This window comes from Ursus maritimus, unplaced genomic scaffold (assembly GCF_017311325.1).
Source record: "Ursus maritimus isolate PB19 unplaced genomic scaffold, ASM1731132v1 scaffold_14, whole genome shotgun sequence".
NCBI lineage: Eukaryota > Metazoa > Chordata > Mammalia > Carnivora > Ursidae > Ursus > Ursus maritimus.
Window position 1 is genome coordinate 27,248,907 of NW_024423786.1, and position 15,230 is coordinate 27,264,136.

The following is a 15,230-nucleotide window of genomic DNA, read 5'->3' on the forward strand; positions in this document are numbered from 1 at the left end:
GGGCTGTAATTCTTTGATGAAGGGCCTGTCCTGAGCATTCTAGGATGCTTAGCAGTATCTCTGGCCTCCACCCACGAAACGCTAGTAGCTTCTGCTCCTGTGAGTTGTAATAACCAAAACTGTCTCTAGACATTGCCAAATCTAATCAATTTTGGATGACTTTCCTTCCTTGTCACTAAAATAAGCTCCTTGAAGGCAGGACTGGCTCTTACTAATATCTGTAGCACTGGTGCTAGGCACTAGGACATATTCAGACATATTCAGTGAGAGCTCATGGAATGAATGGATGGAAGAGGGAGTGTGCCAGTCAATGAAAGGTCATTTCTCCAACCACATTTCAGGTCTTTGGTATGTTCCTCCTAGACTTTTAAAATGTGTTCAACTTTGTATTTGGAGACAATTTTAATCTTATGGAAATGGTTTCAAGAACAGCACAAAGAACTGTTATGTCCCCTATCCCCAGATTTGCCAGCTGTTAACATTTTACTGCAATTGCTTTGGTATTTGCACTATGATTTTTTTCAGAACGATTAGAGAATAAATTGCATATTTTATGCCCCTTTATCTCTTAAATACTTCACTGTATATTTCCTAAAAAGAATATTCTCTTCCAAATACCATAGTAAAGTTAAACTTTCAAGAAATTTGACATTGGCAGACTTCTGTTTAATCTGTCATTCAAATTCCATTTTTGCCAATTGACCCACTAATACTCTTTCTATTCCTTTCCCCCAGTACAGAAGCCAGTCTAAGATCGGGTATTACATTTCTCCATTCTGTTTCTTTCTTCTCCTTTAATTTAGAACACTTTCACAGCCTTTTATGACATTAAAATTTTTGAAGAATATGGTGCACCCCTTTTAAAAACAGGATATTCATCATTTTAAGTCAGACTTGGGTTTCCTCATGATTGGATTCAGGTTGTGCATTTCTGACTGGAAAACTATGGAGGTGATGTGTCCTTTCAAGCTTCATACCCGGAGGCACGTGATGTCCATTTGCCCTTCACTGGTGATATTAATTCTGATCACTAGGTTAAGGGGCTGTTCAGTTTCTTTGCTGTGTAGTTAGCATTTTTATTCCTTTCAATTCATCAGCCATTTGTGAAGATTTCCCAACCCCAGCACGCCCTTGACATTTGTCTGTTAGCACTGGGCACCCTGCTTTAAGCAAGAGCCCTCCCCTTTCCCCCATTGATTACTTTGTATCTGCTTATTTTCTTTATGGACTCACACATTCCTATTGCCAATTGTTATAACTTATGACTAGCCTTAATTATTTTGATGCCTAAATTGTCTTTGATTTGGCCACAGCTAGTTCCTGTGTCCTCATGAAATGCCTTCATTATTACGATGAGCACTTCCTTTCTTCCTGACACAGGAAGATGTTCCAGGCTCATCTTGTACCTGCCCAGGCCCCACCCTGAAATCAGCCATTTCTCCTAGGAGCCCTGGTTCCTTTCAGGGTCCCTAGACTCTTAATCTCCAAATCCTAGCCGGGCATACTTTTGAATGGTGAGCTTTGGGATGGTTGGTAATGTGGTCTTTGTGCTTTTCTGTTTTGCCTGAATTTTAAAAGTAATGAACACACGCACACACATATATTTTCCACAAAAGCCATAAAAATATTAGGAAAGAACCCATAACCACCGTCCACCAGATTGCTGCCTCAGGGAAGCATCCAAACGGTACCTTCCACCCTCTTCTGGTTCTCTTTCCCGCCCGACAGCACTTCCCAAGGCAGGGAGAAGCAGCTATTTTGGTTCACATCAGACTTTTAATCTTGGGAGCCACAGACAGGAACTTTGAAGGGAGGTGGGGAGCTCACACACTGCAAAAGTGAAAACATACGGTAAAAAAATTAAATGAAGCAGGAGGTGTTTTTCCCTCCTCGCACCTCAAGTGGGATGTGGAAGGCCTTTCGGTGTAGGCTGCACACAGACATGACCTTTCAAAGAAAAGGGCAGCTTTGCAGCCTCCTGTAGGATTGGTCCCTCTGCCGGAGAACAAAGCACCAAACCTAATTACAGTCCCTATTGGTCAAAGCCGTAGGACTTGCAGTGCTCGCTGAACAGAAGTGGTGGGAGAGGGCGTCCTTGTCTTGTTTCCGATCTCAGGGGAAGAGCTTTCAGCTTTTGCCATTGAAAATGATGTTAGCCATGGACGTGTAATGTAAGGCCTTTATGACTTTGAGGTTAAGAGTTAAGAATTCACCGACAATAATACAGTTACATTAATGGCTTACACGTGAATTGACAAACATACCTCAAACATCTGGTTTGTTGGGAGTTTTTAATCACGAGAGACTGTTGACTTTTATCAAATGCTTTCTCTGCCTCTATTCAGACAATCATGTGATTTTTAGCCTTCATTCTGTTAATGTGGCATGTCACATGAATTGATTTTCATATGTTGAACCATCCTTGTATCCTACGGATAAATCCCACTTGGTCATAGTGTCAGATCCTCTTAATGGGCTACTGAATTTGGTTTGCTAGTGTTCTGCTAGGGTTTTTATTCCTGTATTCATCAGGGAAATTGGCCTGCAGTTTTCTTTTCTTGTGGTATCTTTGTCTGGCTTTCATATCAGAGTGATGCTGGCCTCATGAAATGAGGTGAAAGGTTCCCTCTTCTTTAGATTTGAGAAGGGGCATTAATTCTTCTTTGGATGTCTGGTAGAATTTACAAGTGAAGCCATCGGGTTTGGGGCTTTTCTTTCCTGGGAGGTTGTCCTATATTTTTGTATGCTAAATCTGGCAATTTAACACTGCTGGGAGAAGGAGGATTGAAGGGATTCCTGGAGAAGGAGACATCTGTGAAAAGATGTAGACAAATAAATGTGTGTATCTGAAATGATGAGTAGTAAGTGTGGAGTTCTGAGGAACTTCCCTTCCCCCACCCCAACAAGGCCTCTGAAAGCTTTTTATCTCTCAGTCACCTGAAAAGGGTGAGATTTCAATAATAATAATTACAGCCTCTATCACTGGAACATTTATCATGTGCCAGATATCATTAGTTTAAGACATTCATGCTAATTTTCTCTAGTCTCTCTCAACATTTCTCTGAGGCAAGTGTTCCCATTTTCCTGATGAGAAAACTGAGGCTGAGAGAGTCAATGTGATTTGCCCGAGGCTAACCAGGTAGTGATAGAGCCAGAATTCACATTCAGGTGGGTTTGGTTGCAAAGCCTATAAGTGCAAATGTTGTTTAGATTGCTTCTAGGCCCCACAGAAGACCTGGATATTTTGGGGGATGGACCTGTAGTGGTTTGAAGTCAGGCTTTTGACCTTCCCTGAAGTTTGGAATCTGAACTCCATGATCCAAGTGCCACTGTCTTTCTCTGCCGCAGAGGTGCTTCTGAACTGGAGAAGATGCTGCTGGGCCCAGCCTGGTGTCCTGGTGTGAGCCACGTGGTCCGCCATAGGTGGGGGGGGGGGCAGGGCGGAGAAATAAGCCTGGTCCTGTTTCTTTGATGTCACAGAGTTCAAGTGAGGCCAAGTCAGGAGTGGCAAGTCAGGATAGAAGCTTTCCTTCAGGTAAATAGAGAAGTAAAAGGAAGGCTTGGGGGCTGTTTACATGGTGGACAAGAACGTGGACTTTGGAGGCTGAGGTCAGCAGACGTCTTGTATCTACCACTTCTCGCGGTGCCACTATGGACAAGTTATTTGAAATCTTGGAGCCTCTGCTTTCTTATAAGCAACACGGTTTAACCTAAGCTCTTGCTGTGGCGGTTCCAATGATGTAATGAGATAGTGCCGATAAAGCCGTCAAGCCACACTTCGTAAATGGGAGCTGTCACCGCCACCATCGCTGTGAGGATGGTCATTACTGCTATTGAAAAACTGGGAAGACCGAGCTAACTGATTCTGGAAACTTGACTCTGCTTTCTCTCCACATTTGTTAATCACTTACAGATTGGTGCCAGGCCCTGGCAAAGAGGAACAGAAGAAACTCAAAGTCCAGCGGGCAAGACCCCTGGAAAAGGCAGATCATACAGAGTGAACGATCGCACAGGAGGGACGGACTCAGGGCAGAGACAGCCTGGAAGAGCGGACGTGCTGGTGGCAAAAGCTCGCTGCAACCGGCTTGAGCCAGAGGAGAGGCGTACTGGTTCATACCGCTGAGAGGCACAGGGGGAGCCTGGCTTCACAGCTTGCAGCCTTCCAGAAAGGCTGGAGTCAGGGGCTCGTGCCCGGTCGCCATGAAGTCATCTCTCTGCATCTCTCAGTTACGGCTCCCTGTGTGTTGCTTTCATTCTCAGGCAGCTCTCTCCAGGTTACATTCCACTGGCTAACGAACCTTTGCTGGAAAGAGAAGTGCTTTTGCTAAAGAGTAATGGCAACATTTTCAGCACAGACTCTTTGGCCTGAATTGGATGCATGCCCATCACTGAACCATTCACAGTGATTGTAGACCCCCCTCACCCCCCCGGCACATTCAGGGAGTACGGTAATCCCACCTGGTACTGATAGACCACATAGTTCATTTTCCAAAGGGACACTGAGGCATGGTGGGGGGGGATGGACACTAGCTAAACAAAGACAATGGGTGTATGCTCCTGGAACGATGGAAAGGCGGCCAGTGAAAGCTTCTAGAATGAAGGGGCCCCTGTTTAAGACCACAGAGGCATGAAAGCGTGCCTTGTTTGAAGAACAACAAATAGAAGGTAGAAGCGAGGAGATGGGAATGGAAAGGTACAGTGATATTTTCAGAGAATTTCATCTTTCCAGCTGTGGTCACTTATATTTTCTTCTTTGAGCCTCACTTGGACCTCCTGGTGAGGAGGGTCAAGTCCGGTTTTCTCACCTGTAAATTGCAGATATTTATGTCTGCTCTAGAAGTGGTATGGAGATCCTGCTGTCACTAAGTTCAGGTGGTCTCTTTTGCTGGGTCCCCACTTTTGTAAATGGTCCTTTTGTCAATGTCTCTGTGATGACCTTCTTGGGGTGTGTTAGCTGTGTCATGTGGGGGCCTTGATTGGTACATATGGGGATTACATGCAGTAGAATTGGTTCCAAAAAACCAGTTGTTTCTCTGGGGAGACCCCTGCCCCATCTTCTCCCAGCATGGAGAAAGGGGTGGTTAAATAGTGCTTGCATGAATCATGCAGTGTGGTGGCCAACAGTCGGTGGAGAAAGAAATGAATTGCCGGCTATTTGTCACCAACTGGCTGTCCAATCAAGCTCCTTCATGATTTGTAATACAAGGTAGGCCTCAACAGGAAATATTTATTTAAGCTTCATCATTCCCTCCTCTCAATGATGTTTACTTTGCAAAATGCTTGTCATAATTTCCTTTTTTTTTTTTTTTTTTTGCGACTGCATCCTCCTGTCATCATCCTCCTTTGTGCCAAGAGTACAAACAGCTCAGAGATTCCAACTTCTTAGGAAGAAATGTGACTCTATTAATTACTCTCTCAAATGGAAACTTCAAATTCAGCTGTAGAACTAAATAAGTACCTGAGAACTATCAGAGAAAGATGGATGAATGATTCGACCCAAACAGATACAAGAAATTCAAGGTCAAGCTACTTCTCTAACAGTAGCATTCAGAGGCTGCTGGTTCCTTCCAGCTGTTTTTCCTTTTGTCCATGCATCCATTATATAGCCACTGGGTGCTAAGGAAGTAGGCTGGGCTCTACAGATAACGTGATGAGCAGGACAGACAGGTCTCTGCCCTCACAGAGTTTATGGCACTAAGGGGCAGGAGGAATGTTAAATGGTCACTGTGCAGTATCGGGTCTAAATAGGTAGGAACAGGCATTACATGAGCACATTAACATGGGGACCGCACACAACCCAGAAGGGAGGGCCGGCAAATGCTTCCCAGCAGAAACAATGTTGAAGCTCGGTCTGGAGTTGAGAAGGAATTAGCTAGGTGAAGGTGGAGGGGTGCGCCGGGCCACAGGAACAGTATTTACAAAGACTTCAAGATGCAGAGCTGGCTTTCTATATCCTATCACATTTCCAATAGTGCCTTGTCCAGCTGGCCTGCATTTTAATCTGTCTCTGGCTAGATTCCAGAAGTAGGCTCCAAATCCTTCAGCTTGTTTGCAGTCCATCCCGTTCACTTGTGTCTGGCCTCGCACCCTCAGATACATCTCCCATCACATCATACCGTGGATCTAATTTTGTTCAGACATACCGTGGCTGTCCACATTTTATCTGCAATCTACCTTTGTGGTTTAGGTCCTACTATGTGCTCCATGCACTCTCTGCACATTATTCTCTTAGCGTCTTCAGGCCTGGCTTCTGTGCCTTTGGTTGAACTCTTCCTGTCATCTGCATTGTCCTCATCCCCTGCATAGCTGTGTTAGGCGGGGTCCCAGCACAGTCCACATGGTTCACTTAAACTCAGTAGCTGAGAAGCGTTAAAAAAGAAACTATTTACATAGACGTGTGCAGCCTTTAGGGAAACTAGCATGAGGCAGTACAGTACTAATAGCCTTCTAACACCACCTCTAGCCAGAAGGAGAACGAGATGGAAAGATGACCAGATGCAGAAAAAGCAGCTCTGTGGAGGAGGAGGCCATCCAGCTCAGGCTTTTCCGCCGTCCTATCAGCTATAAGGTCACGGGCCTCAACCAACCAGAAGCCAGGGGCAAAGATGGTGTAGATGCAACTCGTGCAGGTCTGCCTTCTCGGACATGAGAAGGGTAGAAAAGAGTGCTGAGAAGACCCGGGGGAGAAACGGAGAATAAACACAATACATTCCCCTACTTCCACCACTCATCTCAGCCTTTTCAAAATTAGATCCATGAATCAAGATCCAACGTGAACGCCAACTCATCCAAGATTCCTCCCTCCTGAGCTGCTCACTGCCCTCCAGCTGGAAGCACTTTTCCTCATCCCTGAACGTGCCCAGTACCTTCTCAGGGTCTCTACCGTGGCACTCCTCATTTTGCACCTTACTTCCTCATGACTTATACATATGTGTCTTAGGTTGGGCTCTCTGAAAAGCAGACCCCGAAATGAGAATTTGTGTCAAGGTGACCTCAGGAAATGTTCTCAGGAAGAACTGGTAGAGAGGTGGGAAGAAGAAAGGAACCCTCGCCAAGCTGGGGTATGACTCAGTGCTGCAGGGGAGGTCCAGGCTTAGCACACATCTGCCCTTAGAGTTGACTCCATCAGGACATGTAGCAGCCTAGATGGACTCCCACACCAGCCAATCACTGGCTTCTAGTTCTCTGAGCTCATAGGCAAAGTGGCTCTGGCAGCCTGTTACAGATGTCGACAGAGGGATGTAGATGCTGGCTGGCAAATGTGGACATTCGTTGGGGTCTGACATGGACAAAAATGGCGAAGGAATGAAAAGAGTGTGGGGCAGCACTGATAGGTCTGTTATTACATCTCCTCTCCCTTCTTAGATAGTCAGCTTCTCTAGCGTGAGAACTGGAGTCATCTCTGTAATACCCTGTGTATCTTTGTAACATCAACATCAAGCACCAAGGCTGGCTCCGTGGGTGTGTGACTTACACAGCTGCATGGCTCTCAGAAGGACCCCCTGCTCGGTGTAATGCTCTCCTGTCACCATTTTGAAATTCTTACTAATTGTTGAACAAGGAGTCATGCATTTCCATTTTGCACTGGACCCCAAAAATTATATAGCTGGCCCTGCCTAGACAAAGTGGGCATTTGATATGTGTTTAGTGAACGAAGGACTGATGCCTGGCATTCATGAGGTGGTCAGTAAATGCAGCCTAATGGGTGTATTAGAAGAAACTATTGTCTTTATGTCTTCAGGTGCAAATATAAAGAAGGTGGTGTGGGGTCTTGCCATCTGACCCTGGCTGCTGCTTCCCCGTCTTCACACCTTCACACCTCTCTAGGCCCTGGGTGAGGTGTGGGTAGGACTTGTTTCAAGTCACTATTTATTTTTCTCTTCCCATGACATGGAAAATTCTTGGCATCGGGTGGCCTCAGGGTAACACTATTTTTATTTCTCCAGCAGAATAATTAAATTTAGGTTCAGTTGCTCTTCTTTAGCAGAGAGACTGTGGGCAAAATTGGATGAAGAGGCTGCTGCAAATGGCTGGTTGGGATGGATTCCAGGGAGACTGGGCACCTTGATCTGGAACACATTTACTGTGGATTCTCATGGGGTGGGGGCAAAGGCTTTGCTAAGATCAGTCAGCCAGACCTCTCTGCTGTGTAGAGTATCTTAGAATTGCAGAACTGGATGGAGCTGGAGGAATGATCGTCTAGACCAGGGGTCAGCAAATTATAGCTCACAGGCCAAATCTGGCCCAATGCCTGAATTTACAAATAAAGATTTATTGGAACACAGCCACTGCCATTTATTTGTGTATTGGTTATCACTGCTTTCACGATACAACAACAGAGCTGAGCTGTTGTGACAGAAACTGGATGGCATGCAAAACCAATGATATTTATTATCTGGCCCTTTAAAGACAAAGTTTGCTGACCTTTGACCCAGACAAGAAACTCCTCAAGAGTGTTATGTAGACATTAATAGTCCTTCAGGATTATTCTAATAGTCTGGAATAAAGTCTTCCTTTCCTGTTTAACTTGAAGTTGAGCTCAATTTTATATTGAACCTTTCTTTTACTGCCATAACTCAAAGAAAATGAGTCAACGGGAGGGAGAATTGATGGAGACCTATTTCTTGTCTCATTGGCCACCATTTGTCTTGAGTCCCAGGCACACAGAACGATAGCCTTTCCCTGCATTTACCACACGTGTTCCTGCTTTCCCATATGCGCTGCTCCTCTTCTTGGAAGAAAGGGCCTATTTTATCTTCTCTAATTCATGAGCTCCCATTGTGAATCGTCTCCTAAAGGATTCCATGGAATGCCTAAAATTATCACTAGGTAGATTTCCCAAGACAACCACACGTACTTCTTGAAGTCTTATGACATGCAAAATGGTGTTCTCGGTGGTAGGAATCAGGGGAGGGGTTTTCTCAGTTTGGATTCCTCCCCAAAGCAGACCCTGAGACAAGGAGTCCAGTGCAGGAAGCTTATAGACAGGCAGTCTCAGGAAGCAGAATTGAGGAAAGTGGGAAAATGAATTAAGGCAAGAGAAAGGACAATAAATGTGTGTTAATGGGTAGACGACCACCGTAGGTAACTGGGACTGAACTTCACCGGGGTCCTTCTGCTGGATTTGTCTCATAATCATTGGGTGGGAAGGCTGAAGGACTCAGCCATAGACTTCCCCCCACCATTGACTGAGAGTTGCCCCTGGGATTTGAACTCTGATGCACACCCCGGTGTCCCCTGTCTGCTGCATAGCAAGCTCCCAGGGCTCCGGGAAAGAGAAACTCGTGTACCTGCGGTAAGATGTTGTCAGTGGGCTGGAAATAGTCTACTGAGGTTACAGCTGAACTCAGCTGTGCTGAGAAGATATGGGCTGAGTATCAGCATGGCCTGCTACAGGGTGATATTCCAAAAATTTAACTTGGGGGCGCCTGGGTGGGTCAGTTAGTTAAATGATTTCAGCTCAGGTCATGATCTCAGGGTCATGGGATTGAGCCCTGTGCAGGGCTCTGTGCTCAGCAGGGAGTCTGCTTCAGAATTCTCTCTCCCTCTCTCTCTGCTCCTCCCCCTGCTCTCTCTCTCTCTCTCAAATAAATTAATAAATCTTAAAAAAAAAGAATGTAACCAGTATGGCATGAGCACAGAGTATTCAGAACAGACGCTGGTTTTGAGCATGCCAGTGAGTGCAAACCATCGGCCGACCTCAGGGCGCACGCACGACTAAGACTCTCAGTTTGTAGACTAAGCTGCTCCAGGAGCGACTGATGCGATTGCTCTGATGACACGNNNAGAGCTTTTGGCCCCAGCCCCAAATCACTCGGAACAGTTAAAATGAAGATCAGAGTTGGTTTTGTTTGTGGCCTCAGGGTACAGTCGAAAGCCTCCCTCCTCTCTCAGCCCAATTACTCCTCTCTATCTTAATTTAAAAAGGATGCCAAGAGTCCAGAAACCCCAGTTCACTCACACATGGCACCTCAAAGATTAGAAATGATTTTCATTCTTCACCTCTCCTCCCATCCTGATTTCAGGGAAGGGGGCTGGTGGCGGGAAATCTAGCAGGAACAGCTCATGAGCCACATGGCTCTGCAGTTCAATGTCTTCCTATTCCACGCACGCTTTTCACAGGGAAGCAAAGCCCTTTCCTTGAAGACCAAAGGGTCAGAGAAATTGAAGGTCCTTTAGAAACCTCCTTGTGGTTCTCCTTTCCCCACTTTTAACTTCATTATTGATTTTCATTAAGCCCTTCGGAGGCCCCCAGTACTTACAGCATTCTTTCTTTCAAAAAGAGAGCTTTTGAGAAAGCAGCCAGTTTACAGGCTGGTAGAGATAAGACGCCCTTACAACCAAATGTGCCCTTGTCCGGACTCTGAGGCATCTGTCTCTCCTGGTAAAAGGTCCACAAATTTCCCAGGATTCATCCGTCCCACTGTGGGGTTTAAATCTGTTTGAGGTCGAAGTATACCCTTAAGGTAAAGAAGGACAAAATACTAGAATGAGAAGCAGATGAAGCTGGTGAAGTTACTTTGAATATAAAGACAAATCATTGAATTTCGAAGTGGCTTTATCGTATACATAAACACGTGCCTTGAAAAAAATGGCTGGGCTGGCTGAGGTCCAAAAATCAGTAAGATGCCGAAGGTCTGATCACGTGGCTCTGCTTCCAGATAATCACAGCTGGCGGGTGGTTCCAAGTTCTGGGCTCCTCTGGTCCTAATGGGTGGTCCACTCTGTGTGGGCTTCACTGGCCCCTACTCAATGGGGACACTTCAGGCTCTGTGTCTTTGATCTCGAGAATATTCTCTGCACTGCTTATTTACTGGTTCTGAGCTAAACCAGGGTGAGAGCCATCTTAAACTAAATCTTCATTCTCACCAATTTTTAAAATGAGCACAGACTTTATAATAAGACCCAGGTCATCCATCTAACATTAGAGCAAGCTGTGGGGTTTTTTTCCCCCAGTATGACATCGATCCCCATCTAAGCAAATATTTTAATGTTCCCCTTTGCACCTCTTCTGTTTGAGAAGGACTCGTTAATTCATGATTTGTTCCTTCAAGACTCACCAAGTAGCTACTATACTCTAGGTGCTGTTCTGGGTGTTCGGGATACTATACAAGACAGGCTGGGCTCCTGCTTTTAAAGATCTGACAGGCCAGTAAATAGCCACATGAATTGTGGGTTTATGTAGCACTTACAAAACATGTATAAAGTATGTGTACCTGTTTTTAATCTTAAAAACGGGGAAAACATCTGCTTTTTTTGTTCTTCTCTCTCTCTTTTTTTTTTTCAGACATCTTTGGCTTACTGTCCTGATAGCTCTGCATGTATTGGGCTTTGCCGCAGATGGCCAAGGTCAAAAGGTAGCAAAGAGGAACAAAAGAGACAGATTTTTAAATAATTAAAATGTGTCTGTATGCTCACTGGCACCTTGCTATAATCTTCTTTTTAAAAACTCTTGGTTTGCACAAAAGACTATCAGATTGGGAAGGAACTTTAGGGAACATCTGGTCACAGTGCCCTCTTTTACCAAGTCAGGGAGAACCTGAAACCCGGAGAGGAGGGGAGCGGCAGCAGAACTCAGAGGGACACTCATGATTATGACCCCACGTCAGGATTTCTGCCGCCATTCCTGCATATGCCATTGTTGGGAAGATACCCTCCCCTCCTCCCCTGGCCTCCTGCCTGTCTTTTGCACTTTATTCAAGAAAGTCCGTGGGCTGCATTCTGCACGGATGCAAAAATTCCATTGCTTTCCTCCGAAGGAAGAATTCCCTGGAAAATTAAACCTAAAGTACAGAGGGAGGCAAGGAAAGACATGTTTTATTGTTACTGCTTCTCTGCTTTCGCTCTGATTGAGTCCCTTTGGGCTCTGGAGCTCCACACTGGGGCTGTGGCCGCTTCCTCTTCCCTCTTACTTTGGAGGACAGTTTGCTGTAATTGGGTATGATTGTCACATCACGGAGAAGCTCTTTGTGAGTGGTTTTACATCCCACTCACGGGATCACAGAAAGGAGTAGGACCATGGCACAGTACAGGCGTGGGGTGCTATCCCGGGTTTTATCTGCCCCTTATTGCTATGCGACCGGAAGTACCTCTTCCGTTTCCTTCTCTTGTATGAGATGGAGATGATAGTATCTTACAGTTGTTTGGGGGATTAGGTAAAAGACCGAATGGCAGTACTTGGGTGTAGTAGATGCTCTATCGGGGGCAGCTGTTCATAACAATTCGTCTAGAACCAGACCAAGTAAAAAGGAGGACACATGCATACAGGCTGTGTTCATATCCCTGAAGTACTCATGTGCTTCTCTGAGTCTCACAGTAACGTCTTTAAGAAAGCTGGTCTCATTCTGATGCCAGATTGGTATTTGGGAAAACACAAGGCTCATTCGGAAAAGGTGGAGGACTTTCTCAGAGCCACACAGCTGGTGGTGGCAAAGCTTGGACCAGAGTCCGGGTCCTCTGTCTGTCTAGTCCACTTCTCTGGGTCGATGATTTCTCTAGGGGCATAGCCTTCCCCACGACACAGTCTGAACACTCACACAAAGTGGGGGAAATCAAGACCACAGGAAGCCTCTCTTTAGGTAGAGTTCATATTTTGTCAGCAAATGACTATGAAAAAACATCAATATGTTCACTGTTCTTTACATTCAGAATTGTGGATAAAGTTTTGAAAACTTGTAAAAAGACTGCATGGTATTCCTCAAATGTGCTGGAGGGGAGGAAATGCCGAGACCCACTTTATCCCGTGGCACCTCCAGAATTTGATTATGCACAATTGTACCCCCAGAGGATCCAAGAGAGATGTGAATCCGCGTGGCCTAGATTGGAATTAGTGGAAAGGAGAATGGTGCAATACATGTTTCAGGCCTGAATTCTCTGGGTCACAACCTCCCCTTGAATTCTCTGGGTCACAACCTTTCTGGGTTCAGTAGACTGGTCTCCCCAAGAGCACTCATTAGCTCTGCTGATGCTGAAGGTCAGCTGATGGGCAGGATTGCTGTTGGTTTGCTTCCAGCCCTTTTCCCCTTTCTTACAAAGGACTATTTAAAGCACGATTCCTGATCTCATACTTGGACCCATTTTTAGACACTAGAATAAAGAAAATTAGGGGTTCTAGGACTGGGTATGTTTCTGTCACACTCACCAAATTGCAAGGGTACTTGCAGCTCTTGGATAGGAATATTTTAACTATATTTAATCACAGGAAAACTTCCCAGGGAGGCTCAGGTTAGCTCCTTTTATAAAGTGACAATGCAAGAAAGGTTTCACTTAGAATAACAAATGAGATTATTCCATCAAGACCTTTTACTGAGCTCATACCTGAGAAGCAAATAACATTACCTTCGAGTCCAAGTTACAGATTTTGTATTAGAGATTTTTGTTAATTTCCCCTGTCGATCATTTCTTCCCCAGCTCCTCCCTTCTTTCTTTGAGAACCTGCCCATATACTTTGCAAAGACTCAGTTCCCAAAGTCCCTGCAGTGTGGGTGTGTGATTTGCTTCTCTAAATGCAGACAACTAGATCAAAAGTCCCTCCTTAAATGCAGACAATCAGATTCTCTCTCTCTCGATTGGGATTGGGTTTCTGAGCTGCTACTGAGTGTCTGTTGAGCGTTTAAGGAGAGAGGAGAAGTTAGCAATGGGGACATGGTTTGCTCTTGTGCCAAGAAGCAAAAAGAACTGGTGGGGAGATAGAGATAAAAAAGGAGTTAGAGATTGGGATAGAAATGAAAATGAGGGAGCATGGGTGGAGGGGAAGGAGGGAGAGAATGCATAATAATGAGCACATGTAGACATATGCAGAGGCAAGAAACCAATTCATTTAAGAGAAACTAAGCACGAAATCTTGGCCTTGCTTTCTATAACTGCTTCCAGTATTTTGTGCACATTAATTGCATTCTCTGAAATTTCATTTCATTATATGTCCCTGTGATAAATACAACCCTTCCCTTAATCCTTTGTGTGTGTGTCTATGTATGTGTGTGTGATTGAATGGGTTTTGTTCCTTGCAACCAAGAAAACCCAGGACAGATTTGCATTCATAATCCCACCTCCGATGACCAGTAACATTTCAAGATGGCACCTCTGTCTTAAGAGTAGAACTCGTGCTTCTGGGACTAGCACCAAGAAGCGAGGGAGGCCTTTGTGATCTAGTGTCTTAGCACCATGCTCATGTATTTATCTGTCACTAGTGCTTCACGTGCTTTGGCTCTGTGTTCATTCTTTGCATCAAGCTAAAATAGATTCTATAATTGATATCTTCCCCAGAGGAGCGTGACTTCCCATCTGGGATGGATTTTCAAAAATTCTTACTTGGATCCCAGAGGGTTGGAATGGCTCCAAGATTCCTCATCACACCATTGGCCAGCACCTCTTTTTCCCTTCTCTGAAAGGTGTGAATTTGACCTTTTCATTGGTCACCAAGGCTGCCATATTCAGCTACTTGTGACTAGGATACAAAGGGCTTTGAGGGAGAGCAGCCCACAGAGTTCTATTTGAGGGATGCCAAATGGTTCCCCAGGACCCAGCTGGTGCCTCTTTCTTGCACCGTGCCTGAAATGTGCACAGTTATTTCTGTTGAATTATTATATTATTGCTCATGATGAAGTCTAATATTAAAACAAAATTAGCAATGCCCACAGAGAGGGAGGAAAACTCTCAAACCTGCCAGTTACGTGACGTTGGAAAAATCAAAACCTGTCTTGCAGTTTCCTCATCTGTAAGATGATAATACTAATACCTACCTCAGAGTGTTGTTATGGGGGTTAAATGAGTTAATATTTGTAAAGCCCCTAAAAGGGTGCCTGGCACTTAGAATGAGCCCCGTTGAACACCTGTACTTCCTGTTAAAATGGTGATCGAGGGTAAAGTTTGGAGCTTTTTCTTACATGGTATGGAAACTCTCACGCTTAGAATGTCTGAGGTTTGGAAAGTGGAAAGGGCCAAGGAATCGGGTCTTGGTGGATTGGAAACACTGCAGGGTGAGACCAGGAGTGAAGAGCTCCCTCCTGAAAGGGTTTCTTTGCATATGTACGTGAGGCTTATAGTGTTGAGCTAGGAAGAAAAGGCAAGATAAGGGGGAGGGATTTTGGAAGTTACAGTAATTTTACAATGAGTAAAAGACTTTGTGAAAGTCTGTCTCAAAGGCTCAGGCATTGACGTGTGTGTGTGTGTGTGTGTGTGTGTGTGTGATTTAAACTCAGGAACACGGGCATGGACATAGGAGATGTGGG